The 13,710-nt window shown below is 39.7% G+C and overlaps 1 protein-coding gene across 4 annotated transcripts in view; it reads left to right on the top strand.

Moving 5' to 3' along the window:
* Positions 1-13,710, top strand: part of CDK6 (cyclin dependent kinase 6) — a 234,408-nt gene that overhangs the window by 147,460 nt on the left and 73,238 nt on the right. The window lies entirely within an intron of this gene.

Here is a 13,710-nt window from a genome sequence, read left to right as displayed (position 1 = left end):
AGTCCTCTCCATTGTGGCCTTCTCCTTTTTTGTTTGCAGTTTTAATCTTGCTAAACAAACAACATGAAACATCCTAATCTTCAGGAGCATATTTTCTTTAGTTCTTACCTTTAATAGCTAAAGCACAAAATATAGTGGGAGCTCCAGAATCCTCTGTAGATCTTATCTTCATTTCTGGTCACCCAGATTGATTAGTTAGCATGTATCTCTGTGTACCTTCTAGATGAAGATGTGTTAAGTAGAAACTTTGGGGAGAGTGGGTATTGCAGAATGAACTGTACCTTGGTAAGCTCCTTCCAGCTGAGGAACTCCAAATCCTTCCCATTTAAGGAAAGTAGTGCCCACAGATTTTAAGATGTTGAAGAATGTTTGAGCCTGCACTTCGGTTCTAAAACTCTGCTTCCATTTCCCTCATCACTTGCACTAACCAAGTAAGTTGCAAGTGTTCATTTAATAGTTTACATGCAGCCTGTGTAAGGATGAACATAGTAACCAAGGAGGAAGAAGGCATGGACTTTAGAGACATTCAGCTGTTTTCATCATAAAAAGTCAATTTGTAAATTCTCTTCCAAGTCTTGAGTGATGATGTGGCCTCCCAAAGCATATAGATTTTCTTAAGAGTTAAAAAAACAACTTTTAAAAGGAAACAATGAGCTCTACAGCCTGCCATATCCTGTGTTCAGAATAATTTTCATTTCTATTTATCTGTGAAGGTTGAAGGAATGTCTACAAATATTTGCTTGGTTTCTATGGTGAAGGCAGAGAGAGATCAAGTGTGTGATTGTTCAGTGTCAAAATCAAAACTACACTATACTGTACTTCTAAAAAGAGAGTTTGTTACTTGAAACATAATAGACATTTAGCAAGTGGTAACTATTTTAAGTTTCACAAGTTCAGGATGAAATTTAAACAATATGGCCTGAAGGAAAACATGGGCCCTTCAAGCATTTTAAAGCTTCACTTTTCGGAAATAAAATGGTCCTCACACTTTATTAAAAAGTCATCTGTTGATTAAAGATAATGTTGGTGGACTCGCAGGATGCCTTGTGTGGGTATGGGGGCATGACCGTTGATCTGTAAATTTCTACTATACTAGAAATCCCTGCATCCTGCCCTAGGTTATCCCTCCTAAATCTGTAACCCTCCATTCTGCTGTCTTCTGGCTATGCATACAGTTTTGGAGCAGACGCAATGCTTTGCCAGGTGCTGGGGATGAAAAGTCTGCTTAGAAACAGTCTCTACTCTCAAAGGGCTGATTTTAGGTCTAGTAGGCAGTAAGTACACAGTGAATGGGATACAGTGTGATAAGCGCTATGTTTCCATGTAATTGGGAGGACTAGGCAGGGCAAGATTCACAAGAATTAAGAATGGGGTGATGAGAGGACATTCCAGAGCAAGGTCTCAGTGTATGAAGGCCACGAGGCATGACACAGCATGCATGTTTGTACAACCATAAAGCCTCTGAGCGGGTTGAGGAAGCTTTCCCGTGAAGGAGGAACAGGCAATAAAGCCAGAGAGAGGGTGGGAGCCAGGTCATGAGGGTGCCGTGGGTCAACTGCACTTGAACTTGACCCTGAAAGCTCTCAAGGATGGTTAAAGGATTTTAAGCAGGTATGGAGTGAGCACAGCTGCAGATATAGTAGAGAGGACAGAGTAGAAGGAGGCAGACTAGTAGGAAGAGACCCCAGAGGAAGCTGTTGGGCCTGCAGGAGAGGACAGGCTCATGGTGGAACTGTCAGGATCTGGTGATTTCCCTGATAGCGGGGGTGAGTGGGAACCTGGGTAGGTGGTGATTTTGCTGTCAGAGAGAGGGTATCTAAGAGGAGAAGCATGTTTCAGAGGAAAGACAAAGCGTGCATTTTGGAATTGAAGTACCTATGGGAGTACTGAGTGGTGATATCCAGGAGACGGTTGGATATGTGTGTCAGATACTCTGCAGAGTATGGACTTGAGGATTCTCCACAAACAATGCTCCCCAGGAATTGTGCATCACGTAAGAAAAGCAGCGGCCTGACGATATAGCCTTAGAGAAACAATTATTTAAGGGACTGATTGGGGAAGAGACCGCCAAGGAGTTACTGGAAAGTCACTAGGACAGGACCCCGGCATTCTGCACTTATATCACTACACAGACCCAACACACCCACCCCAGGTTCTCCTTCAGCCAGCTGATTTGACTTGCTGCTTTTCTAGTTTGTGACCACCCATCCAGGACTAACAGGGTACCTCTCATAGAGTGGGCACTCACATGATGAACTGAAGTTCATTTGGACCTTTAAAGGCTTGATGTCTAGAGTAACACCTTTTTTAGGTAGATCTGCTTAGACATTAACAAAATGAGGAGAGGTGTAAGGCTCAGAAAGAGATGGTAAGTGCCACTGATACCATGAAAGGTCAGAGCCTGGATCCTTGAACTCCACCTTCATTCATCCTTCAGTGGGTCATTATCATACCCCCTTGGACACAGGATGCAGGCCTCTGTCTGCTGAGTACCTCTTCCCCAGAGATTCCCTTCATCTCTATCTCAGCGTATTTTCCCTCTGCCATTGCTCTTTGAGTCTTCTTATGCATCCTCTGATCAAATCAGGTTCAGCCTCACCTCCCTCCACAGATCCAGTTCCTTTTTTAAAAATTCATGATTGGGGCTTCCCTGGTGGCGCAGTGGTTGAGAGTCCGCCTGCCGATGCAGGGGACACGGGTTCGTGCCCCGGTCTGGGAAGATCCCACATGCCGCGGAGCGGCTGGGCCCGTGAGCCATGGCCGCTGAGCCTGCGCGTCCGGAGCCTGTCCTCCGCAACGGGAGAGGCCACAACAGTGAGAGGCCCGCGTAACGCATAAAAAAAAAAAAAAAAAAAAAAAAAAATTCATGATTACTAAAAGGTCCTCAATTATTATTAGACATTGTTGTCCCCATATTCTCCAGGCTAGAGGACTGCCTCTGTCCACCATCAGCACTGCCCCCAGGAGTTAGTTCCCTGTGGTTCATTCATGTATCCAATCATCAGATAATTGGTGAGCACCCTCCATGCATGACACTATATATATACTGTGGCTGGTGAATTGAATGACTGTAATGGAAAATAGAAAGGGTCAAGAGCTATAGAAGTACAGCAGAAGTTCAGGGGCGAGCAATCACTTCTAGCTGAGAGATCAGGAAAGGCTTCCTGGAGGAAGTGATATGTGAGAATTCAGAACAGCAGACACTCAAATAAAGAATGTCCCACAGAGAGAACCACAGAAGCAGTGGCCAGGTAGCTGGAAATCAGCACATCTAAGTGGGAGCCAGTGGCCCCAGGAGAGTCTGCACAGCTGAGGTTCTGGAAAGACAGACAGCCTTCCTGCTGGTAGTAGATGCACAGCAGAGGCCATGATCGTAATTGGCTCAGTGCTGAGAATCTCATTTTTGTGTAGACTTCGGCCATTTTTTGTCATGTATCAAAACATCTTTTTCTGGCCTTTAGGTCAGAAAATGCATCCAGTTGAGGTGACTCCATTATTATTTGTTGCCAAGTACTTTGTGTGTTAACTTTTATTGGTATTTAACTCTTTTAATAATTCCCATTTAACTGGCTTATAATGAATGACAAGACTGTGCTGGGAAGAATTAAAATTCTGATTGTTTGTGATATCTTAATTTAAAAGTCTGATTTTAAAGAATTGAATTTTGAGACCCTTTAGGAAAAGTCAGTGAAATTACCACAAATTTTTTTTTTTAATTTATTTTTGGCTGCATTGGGTCTTCATTGTTGCACATGGGCTTTCTCTAGTTGCAGCGAGCAGGGGCTACTCTTTGTTGCAGTGTGTGGGCTTCTCATTGTGGTGGCTTCTCTTGCTGTGGAGCACGGGCTCTAGGCGCGTGGGCTTCAGTAGTTGCGGGCTCAGTAGTTGTGGCTCGCGGGCTTAGTTGCTCCGCGGCATGTGGGATATTCCCGGACCGGGGCTCAAACCTGTGTCCCCTGCATTGGCAGGCAGATTCTTAACCACTGCGCCACCAGGGAAGCCCATTACCCCACCAGTTTTGATTTTCACTTTGCAAAAGCATAGAAGTCTTCTGGAGGGAAGGAACATACTAGAGAGTTTTATACTGGTGTGAAGCAAATAAACAGCTTAGAGAACAGCTTAGAACGCCTTCACTTTGACAATATAAAAATCCTGAGTTATTCCATATTTCTCAGAAATCATTACAGAAGTTTACATTTGAGACTTGTTGAAGTCAGCCCCAGAAGAAGAATCACCACACTGGTCCCCCCCGTAAGTAGTCACTAAACCAAAGGTCAGGCAAGGATGTCTTGGTTCTGTACAGTATATGCATTTTTTAAATCTTCATTACCATTGCCACATCATTTAGGTCCTCTTAGAATGCTAACAGAAATCACCTTATAGATTATCCAGTCTAAATGTCCTCTTTGACAGATGTGAAAGCTGAGAAAAAGTCGCCACCCACACTCGTTTCTTCATCTGCAAACTGGATGTGTTAGTCAGGGTCCCAACAGGAAATAGATGGCACACTCAAAATAAGACACTTCAAGGAAGGTTTGTTTACAGAGACACGATTGACAAAGAAGTGGATTTAGGGGAAGCCCAGCGAATGGTACTAACCTGAGACTTAGTTGCATCAGACTGTTACCATTCCCAGGCTTGAAGCGAAGATAGGGTGCAGCTACTGGAGTTGGGTAGAGTGGGCTGCCCGGGATGGACATTGACTTTGTGATGGCAGCACTGCCAGCTCTGGACAACCTTGCTGGGAGGAAATCAAGGTGTTAAAGACTCAGCCTCACTCTTCTCCTTCTCTCCAGACTCCTGCCTAGGCTTCCCATTGGCCAAACCCAGTAGGAAGCTGGGGGCAAATGGTAGATACAGATCCACCTGTGAGCACTGGGCCCATCCAGAGAGGCGAAAGGAAGATAACCAGCACAATGTGCATACCACGCTTTCCTGCTCTTTAAGCATGTAGCCATAGAATAAGGATGACTCAGATAACATCTACTAAGGTTTTCAGATCTTGGTGAAAGGGTACATGAATAAAAGACTGTAAAATCTAATATTAAGTAAGAATGCTTTACTCTGACATGTATTTTGAGTCAGAGTTGGCCTTGGCTCTACTTTATCTTATACTGTTATTGAACTGTTTCAAAAAAAATGTGAATAGAGATCAAAGCAGTTTAAACAGATACGTCCACTTGTGTAAATATCCTTGAACTCCCCCATCTTCCACTCCCCCTCCTCTTGCCAAATCCATTCAGCACCTCTAGAGGCTGTTAATACATGTAATGATTGTAATAAACATAGTATTTGCTTTGGTTCCAGCTGGCTCCAACCACCAAACTCTGTCCATAGCTCCTATTGTTACTTTGCTTAGTAGACAGCTGCATTGTTACCATTAGAAGCCACCTTTGTCATAGATTTCTAAGTGTTGATCTTTATACATTGTATTCATTGTTTCCTTCAACATCTTTTGACAGTTACATTTTGTGTTTAAGGATATGTAGAATTATTAAACTTAGAGAACATGTAAGTATAAGTTAATTGATTACATTGTTGAAAATGTTCTATATTACTTCATGCACTAAAACCTTGAAACATTTTTATCAGTTTTGCCTATTCTTATAAAACCTCCAATTAAAAACTAATAAATCTTCTTACCTGTGACTTAACTGGTTTTAAGTTAGGCAGTCTTCCATCAGAAGTTTTTAGAGGTACAGAACTATAATAGTTCCTAAGGAAACAATTTATATTTTACTGTGCGGGAAATTTGTTCTCAAAAACTTGGAAATTACAGAAATTGTCATTATTTGAGATATTTTAAATTACAGTGACTTAAAGTAAGGATTGAGGGACTCTGGGTTAGAGAATGGACCAGCCACATAAATTAGCAAGTTAAAACTGGGGAAGCTCTTGATACATGAGATAATATTATATACATAGGGAACGACTATTAGATTTATGTATACTGCAAAAGGCAGTAATTTGTTATTTTAAATGTAGGCTCTAGGCAGTGTTGAGGTTATTTTCTTGGAGAATTAACTAGAAATGTACAATTCATACTTACTTTGGAATTGAAGCACATTGAATTCTACAAGGGTTAAACCAAAAAAAGATTTCTCTTTAGACAAACGCTGATAGTTCAAATAGAGTATAAACATAAACCTAATAAATGAATCTAATTCCTCTCACCTTGTTACAATCATTTACACATAAACCAAGCAAAACTCTTAGGGATACCAAAGAGATTTTTAAATCTTAACTTTCATTGAAGTTATCAAATGGGAATTTGATGAATACATGTCACACCATACAGAGCACTGTTGTGGTTCAGAAGTAAGTTTTGAAGTTATTAGAAACCTTTTACTTAAACCTTTTTTTAAGGAAATCATTTAACCCCAAAGGATAGTTGCGTTTTTGAGATTTGTAATCTCTTTTAAAAGTTCACGTTAAACTTTTTCAAAGTAAATTTAAATTCTTTTTCTGTTGGTTCTTTAATTACAACCTGTATGTTTGCCTGTTGATTTGTGGATGTTTGGAATACTGAATGAAAGGTGCCAGGTTGGATGTTGAGGAAGGAGCACAAGGTTGAAATCAGTCCCAGGGAGAATCCCAGCTCTTCCAACGTGTCAGCTCCATGACCCTGGCTAAATTACCCAACCTCTCTGAAATTGTTCTCTCGGATATAAAATGTGCTTACCGACAGCAGCTGACTGATCTTGTGCCTCTGAAATTGTCGTCCAGCCCCTCCTTTCCTTTCTACTTGCCACCTCCCACACTGCCATGTTTCCACGACAACTGTCCACTTAAAGCTTGATGTCTATGTATAGAATCCTGGCAGACATTTTTGTATGCATAAATGATTATTATATTTACACCGACACGTAATCTGTTAATAAAAATTGGAAAATATTTTGTACTGCTCCAAAACTTCTCTATTCACTTAACAGTGAATCATGGACATCTTTTTATGTGAGCAGCAATGAGCAGGATGAGAACTAGCTCATCTTTTTTGATGGCTGAATAATATTCCCCTATTGGGAATTACTGTGGAGTAAACATTCTTGTGAATACCTCTTTGTGTACTAGTCTGAATATTTCTATAGGATAAATTCCCATGAATGGAACTCTGCTTCAGAGACATGGGAACTGTTAATTTCATAGATACCACCAGACTGTCCTCTAAAAAGATTGTGCCAATTTGCAATTTAAAACATACAGGGTTCCCATGAATTTATGGTTACCAGAGGGAAGGTGGGGGGAAGGGATAGATTGGGAGCTTGGGACTGACGTGTACACACTGCTGTATTTAAAATAGGTAACCAGGGGCTTCCCTGGTGGTGCAGGGGTTAAGAATCTGCCTGCCAATGCAGGGGACACGGATTCGAGCTGCAACTAGAGAAAGCTGCATGCAGCAACGAAGACCCAACGCAGATAAAAAATAAATAAATTAAATAAATTTTTTAAAAGTTTAAAAAAATAAAATAGATAACCAACAGAGACCTACTGTATAGCACAGGGAACACCACTAAATATTCTGTAATAACCTAAATGGGAAAAGAATTTGAAAAAGAGTAGATATATGCATAACTGAATCACTTTGCTGTACATTTGAAACTGACATGCATTGTGAATGAACTATACTCCAATGTAAAATAAAAATTATAAATAAATAAAATAAAACTTAAAGGTTCCCATACCATGACCAACCCTGAATAGTGTCATTCTGTCCTTTCTGCAAGGGCAAAAATGATACCCTCTTATTGTGATGGCTTTCTTCCTTTCTTCCTTCCTTCCTTTCTTTCCTTCTCTCCTTCCTTTCTTTTCTTCCTTTCTTTTTATGAGATTGATTATCTTTGATAGTTTTTTCTTCTTTTGAATTGTCTTTTCATATTTTTTTATCCATTTTTCTGTTGTATTGTTTTATTGATGTAATTTGTTTTAGATGTTTTCTCCCAGGTTGTCATTTATCCTTTCCTTTACTGTATTTACAGTGTTTGGTGAAGAAAATTTCTGGGTTTTTTGGTTTGTTTTTTGTTTTTGTTTTTTAAAATATATTTATTTACTTATTTATTTTTGGCTGTGTTGGGTCTTCGTTGCTGCCCGCAGGCTTTCTCTAGTTGCGGCGAGCGGGGGTGCGCGGGCTTCTCATTGTGGTGGCTTCTCTTGTTGCGGAGCTCGGGCTCTAGGCACGCAGACTTCACTAGTGACTCGCGGGCTCTAGAGCGCAGGCTTAGTGGTTGTGGTGCACCAGCTTGGTTGCTCCGCAACATGTGGGATCTTCCCAGACCAGGGCTCGAACCCGTGTCCCCTGCATTGGCAGGTGGATTCTTAACCACTGTGCCACCAGGGAAGTCCAGGATTTCAGTTTTAAATAGCTGGATCTATAAATCTTTTCATCTCAAGCTTCTAGATTTCCCGTGATGCTGAAAAAGGCCTCCACATCCCAAGGTCCTCTTATGTTTTCTTCGAATACATTTTTCTAGCTCTCCTTACATTTAGATCTTGCATCTATACAGTTTCTTCTTATACATGGTGTAAACTAGAGATCAAACTTATTTTCTTCCAAATGGGTGGCCAGTTGTCTTGCTTTCACATATTCTAGTGCATTTTCTCTCTAAGATGAAAGAGAGACCACCTATATCTTATAAATATCTTGTAAATATCACCTTGTAAATCATTATCTCATTATCTTGCTGGACTTTATTCTTTTTTTGTGTGTGTGTGGTATGCAGGCCTCTCACTGCTGCGGCCTCTCCCGTTGCGGAGCACAGGCTCCAGACGCGCAGGCCCAGCGGCCATGGCTCACGGGCCCAGCCGCTCCGTGGCATGTGGGATCCTCCCGAACCGGGGCACGAACCCATGTCCCCTGCATCGGCAGGCGGACTCGCAACCACTGCACCACCAGGGAAGCCCCCTATTCTTTTTTTTTTTTTTTTTAATCTGTTAGCACCTACTATTTTATTTGCTGTATCTTAGATTATATTTTGCTGACAGAGGACAAATCCCCTTCATCCTTATTTCTCAAACTATTTTTGGCTCTTCTTAAGTGTTACTCTGCCAGAGGCACCTGATTGTCAAAGTTAACTTACTCTCCCAAATCACTGGATTGTCTTAAATTTTTGTGTTAATGCAGGAATAATGATTATCTTTATGATATGGCTTTTTCCCATCTTAGTCATGGTCTGTCTCACCATTTATTTAGATTTTATGTTCTTCAATAATAGTGTATCGTTTTATTTATATAGATCTTGCTGTTTTTTAATTCCTCAATGTTTCACATTTTTTTTGTTACTATATGAATGTGATCCTTTTTTCCATTATGTTTTGTAACTGATTTACTAGCATTTGTGTATTTACTTTGTATCTTATGTCTACCATCATCTAAATTTTTATTATCTGAATAATATTTTTTGTAATAAATTTTATTTTCTAAAACATAAGGCCAATGTGTATAAGGCAGAAACCCTTAGAAGTACAAGGAGGTTCTGGGGGAAGGAAAACACAAACTCAATTCTCTTTCAAAGTTTGACAAATAAAGTATAGAAAAATATAAGTAAGGATCTGTATGAGACAAACTCTGTTTAATAAAGAACTTTACTCTTAAAAGAGAGTATTCTCCTTACACCCTACAGAACAAAAGCCAGTTATGTGCATAGTCATAAAGGAAAGAAATTCTAGGGACTTCCCTGTTGGTCCAGTGGTAAAGAATCCACCTTGCAACGCAGGGGACGCTGGGTTCGATCCCTGGTCAGGGAACTAAGATCCCACATGCTGCTGGGCAACTAAGCCCGAGTGCCACAACTACTGAGCTTGTGCGCCTCAGCTAGAGAGCCTGCGTGCTGCAAACTACAGAGCCCACTCGCCCTGGAGCCTGCACGCCACAACTAGAGAAGAGAAAAACCACACGCCATGACTAGAGAGAAGCCCGTGCACCACAACGAAGAGCCCGTATGCCTCAGTGAAGATCCCTCGTGCCGCAGCTAAGACTCAATGCAGCCAAAAATAAAATAAATAAATCTTCTTTAAAAAAAAGAAAAATTCTACAGGTTACATTCTCTGGCTATGATGAAATAAGACTAGAAATACAGCAGCTAACAGTTAACCATAAATAATCTGATCATATGGAAATTTTAAAACTCTTTTCTAAATAATTCTTCAAATTAGTTTATTCTTGGATTAAAGAGAAAATTAAAGGTTAATTACATATTATTTAAAGCTGAACAAAAATGAGGACGGTTTATTTAATAATATATAACTAAATGTTCTATCATTAACCAAAACTAAAATAATAAATTACCCAAGTTTCAACTCAGAAATAAATTTAAAAAAACAAAGAAACTAAGAGGGGGGATTTAAAAAGATAAAAGTAGACATCAACAAATTATTAAATAAAACAATCCTCCCAAAATAGAAATAAATCTTGAAGTCAGTTTCTTTTAAATAAATAATATAGCTAAACTCCTGACAAACCTGATTGATACAAAGAGAAAAATTTTTTCTTTCTCAGAAAACCAAGAAAATAGATGAGATTAAAATAATTACAAGAAATACTATGTACAAATTTAAGCCAATACATTTTAAAATCTAGATTAAAGAGTTTCATTGGGAAATTCCTTATTATTACCAGAACTGACTCAAAAAGTAGTTGAAACCTGAACAGACTAACTACCAATAAGAAATTCACGAGATTGTTAAAGACATAATGCTAGGAAAGATCCAGATCCAGATGGTTTTATGAGTCCTTTCAAAGGACTGATTATTATGTCATTTATAATATTCCAGAATATAGAAAAGGATGGAAAGTCTGCATATCCTTAATACAAACCTGAAAAATTACACACAAAAAAACTATAGATCAGTCTCATTCATCAGTAGAAGTTTATGTCCTAAAATAAACATTAACAAATAGAATCCAAAGATCTAGTAAAAGAATAATAAATCATGATCAGGAATGATTTATTACAAGAAGGGAAGGGTGGTACAATATTAGGAAATCTATTAATGTAATTAATATATCATTAATAGAGTAAAAGAGTGATCAAATGGTCATTATTAATAGACATTTTAAAAAGCATTTGAGGGGCTTCCCTGGTGGCGCAGTGGTTGAGAGTCCGCCTGCCAATGCAGGGGAGGTGGGTTCGTGCCCCGGTCCAGGAGGATCCCGAGCCCGTGGGCCATGGCCGCTGGGCCTGCGCGTCCGGAGCCTGTGCTCCGCAACGGGAGAGGCCACAACAGTGAGAGGCCCGCGTACCGCAAAAAAAAAAGCATTTGATAAAAATCTGTTACCCATTTTGAGTGGTCACTAAATTTTAAAAGGAATAGAAGGAAACTTCCTTAATATATCAATATTTTTCTTACTATTTTCGTTGTCTAAACATTTATTTGATGATCATAATAAGTATCACTGCTTAAAGTACTGAAAATGAACATAGTGCTACCTAAAGTGTTTTAGAAAGGGTAATCGATCAGAAATCACAGACTCTTTAGAACAGCTTAAAATAATGCTGTATTTGGATTAAACTTTTCATCTCATATGATGTTAGACTTTATTTCGAACTGAAGTGAGAAGATAAGTATGTGATCTCATAATATCTGTGTATGTCTGTAAACCACTGGAGTGGAACTTTATGGAAAGTTTGCCCCTGCACTTTGGTATACAGTGTATTAGAGAAATAGGGAAATGTTCCACCAGCTAGAAATATTGGTAAAGCAGAAATAAATTATTTAACTAAAAACTAACGCCCAGAATTGGACACTCTTCTTAACAAAAGTAGTGAGTATCTTCTTTTGGGGGGTTGACTGGTAATTGAATTTTGCCCACTTATCTTCTAGGAATGATTGCCTTAAAATCATCAATTTGGTATTTGTTAAAACACAATTGTTATGTGCGCAGTATTATGATGGGCATTTACAGGCATAATGATGGATGAAATTGGGTCCATGCCCTCTGGAAGGACCCATATTATGAACTATTTTACAAAGTATGATTTTTAGGTGGCAGTTGGTTCAGGGAGGTGATGATGTCAAAACTGAGCTTTGTAGGATAAGCAGAATTTCAACCTGTGAAGGAGAAAGTAGAGCTTCCCAAACTAGAACAGTGTCAACAAAAGCATGGAGGCAGGAACTGGAGGATAAGTTTGTATAATTGAGTGGTTCTCAAACCTAGCCAAGGGTTAGGGTTACCTAAAGAAGTTTAAACAAAAAAAAAGAAGAAGAAGAAGAAAAGAAGAAGAAGAATTTCAGTGGACCCACCCATGGAGATCTAATTCAGTTAGGGGCAAGATAAGGGCCCAGACACATGTGTTTTTCTAAAAGCCCCATGGATGATTCTGATGTATAGTCAGTGTTGAGAGCCAGTGGTGTGGTCTCGTGCGGGAAGGATATGGAGGTACTTTATGATCACTCACAATCCTGTGAGTTGACTGGACTCAACTGGGCAGTTCTTCTGCTCCATGTGACATTGGCAGGGGCACAGTCACCTGGGGGACCAGTCAGGATGGAATGTCCAAAATGGCTAACTCACATGGCCTTTCAGCTGAGAGCTCAGCTGGGGCTGTCAATTGGAACATCTTTGTGGGCTTCTCATTGCATAGCAGCTGGGTTCCAAGAGGAAGCATCTCAAGAGCAAGCATTCAAAAAGGCCCAGGCAACCAGGCTTCCTATGACCTATAGCTTTGGTAGTCTCAGGTGTTACTTCCACCATATTCTGTTGGTCAAGCAAGTCACTAAGGCCAACTCAGATTCAATGGAAAGTGAACTAAACTCCAATCCTTGATGAGAGGAGTGTGCATATAAGGAAAGAAGGAAATTGATGGCAACCATTTTTTTTTGAGAATTGCTACTGCAGTCTTTAGGCACTAAGTACTATAGCATCAAAGTACATAAACAGAATTTCAGGAAATTTAGACATCAGTGAAAGTACAATTAAGTAAGACAATAAGTAATGATAAAAGGAATCTGGATAATATAAAATGCTTATGTAATAGATTTATGTATTGAATTCCTTTATATACCTTCATTTCAGACATCCATAGAATTTCTGCTCCCCACAAAAAAGAGGCATTTGAACCCCTATATACTCTTATAAATGTGGAACCTTAATGATATGGTTGTGTTTGTTTTATCTATTATTATACAGTGCTCAGTATTAAATGGGGTTCTTCCCATATTGGAATCTCTTCCTCTGGATGACTTTTTACACATGGTATAAACAATTGGGTTATACATTCTCTCTCAAGTTCTCCTTCATGTTTTGTTTTCTGGAAAGAGTGGCATTGAAGGGGGCTTTATTTTGATTCCCCACAGTCTCACGATAAGAGTAGTTTTGACTTGTTTGGGTGCTCTGTAGACTTCAAGGTCACCATCCAGCAGCCACTGGAATAATCTTCCAATTTCCCAAAATTGCTGACGTGGGAATTGAGCTGCAATCGTTGCCATCATCTGTTTTCCACGTATTGTTTTTTAAAGCCCCTTAAGAAAGAAATAATTGTTTTAAGGTAAGGGTTTATTTAAGTCTTTGCTTTTGCTTTCTGAAACTCAGTTATTTTATCATACTAATAAGACACCCAGAGTCCGAGGTGAGAACCCAGGTGGTAGGGGTGATGTAATTTCCTGGCCTGTCAGTGATGAGTCCTGGTTACTTATTCCTTCTGTCTGTGTCCCCCATGTGATTTGAGGAGTTCTTTCCGAGCTGAGTCTTGGCATTAAACCACCCAGGGTGAGGAG

The sequence above is a fragment of the Phocoena sinus genome, chromosome 9 (assembly GCF_008692025.1).
Source record: "Phocoena sinus isolate mPhoSin1 chromosome 9, mPhoSin1.pri, whole genome shotgun sequence".
In the NCBI taxonomy this organism is placed as follows: Eukaryota; Metazoa; Chordata; class Mammalia; order Artiodactyla; family Phocoenidae; genus Phocoena; species Phocoena sinus.
The sequence above is the reverse complement of the archived record's forward strand: the minus strand, read 5'-3'. Positions and strand labels throughout refer to the sequence as shown.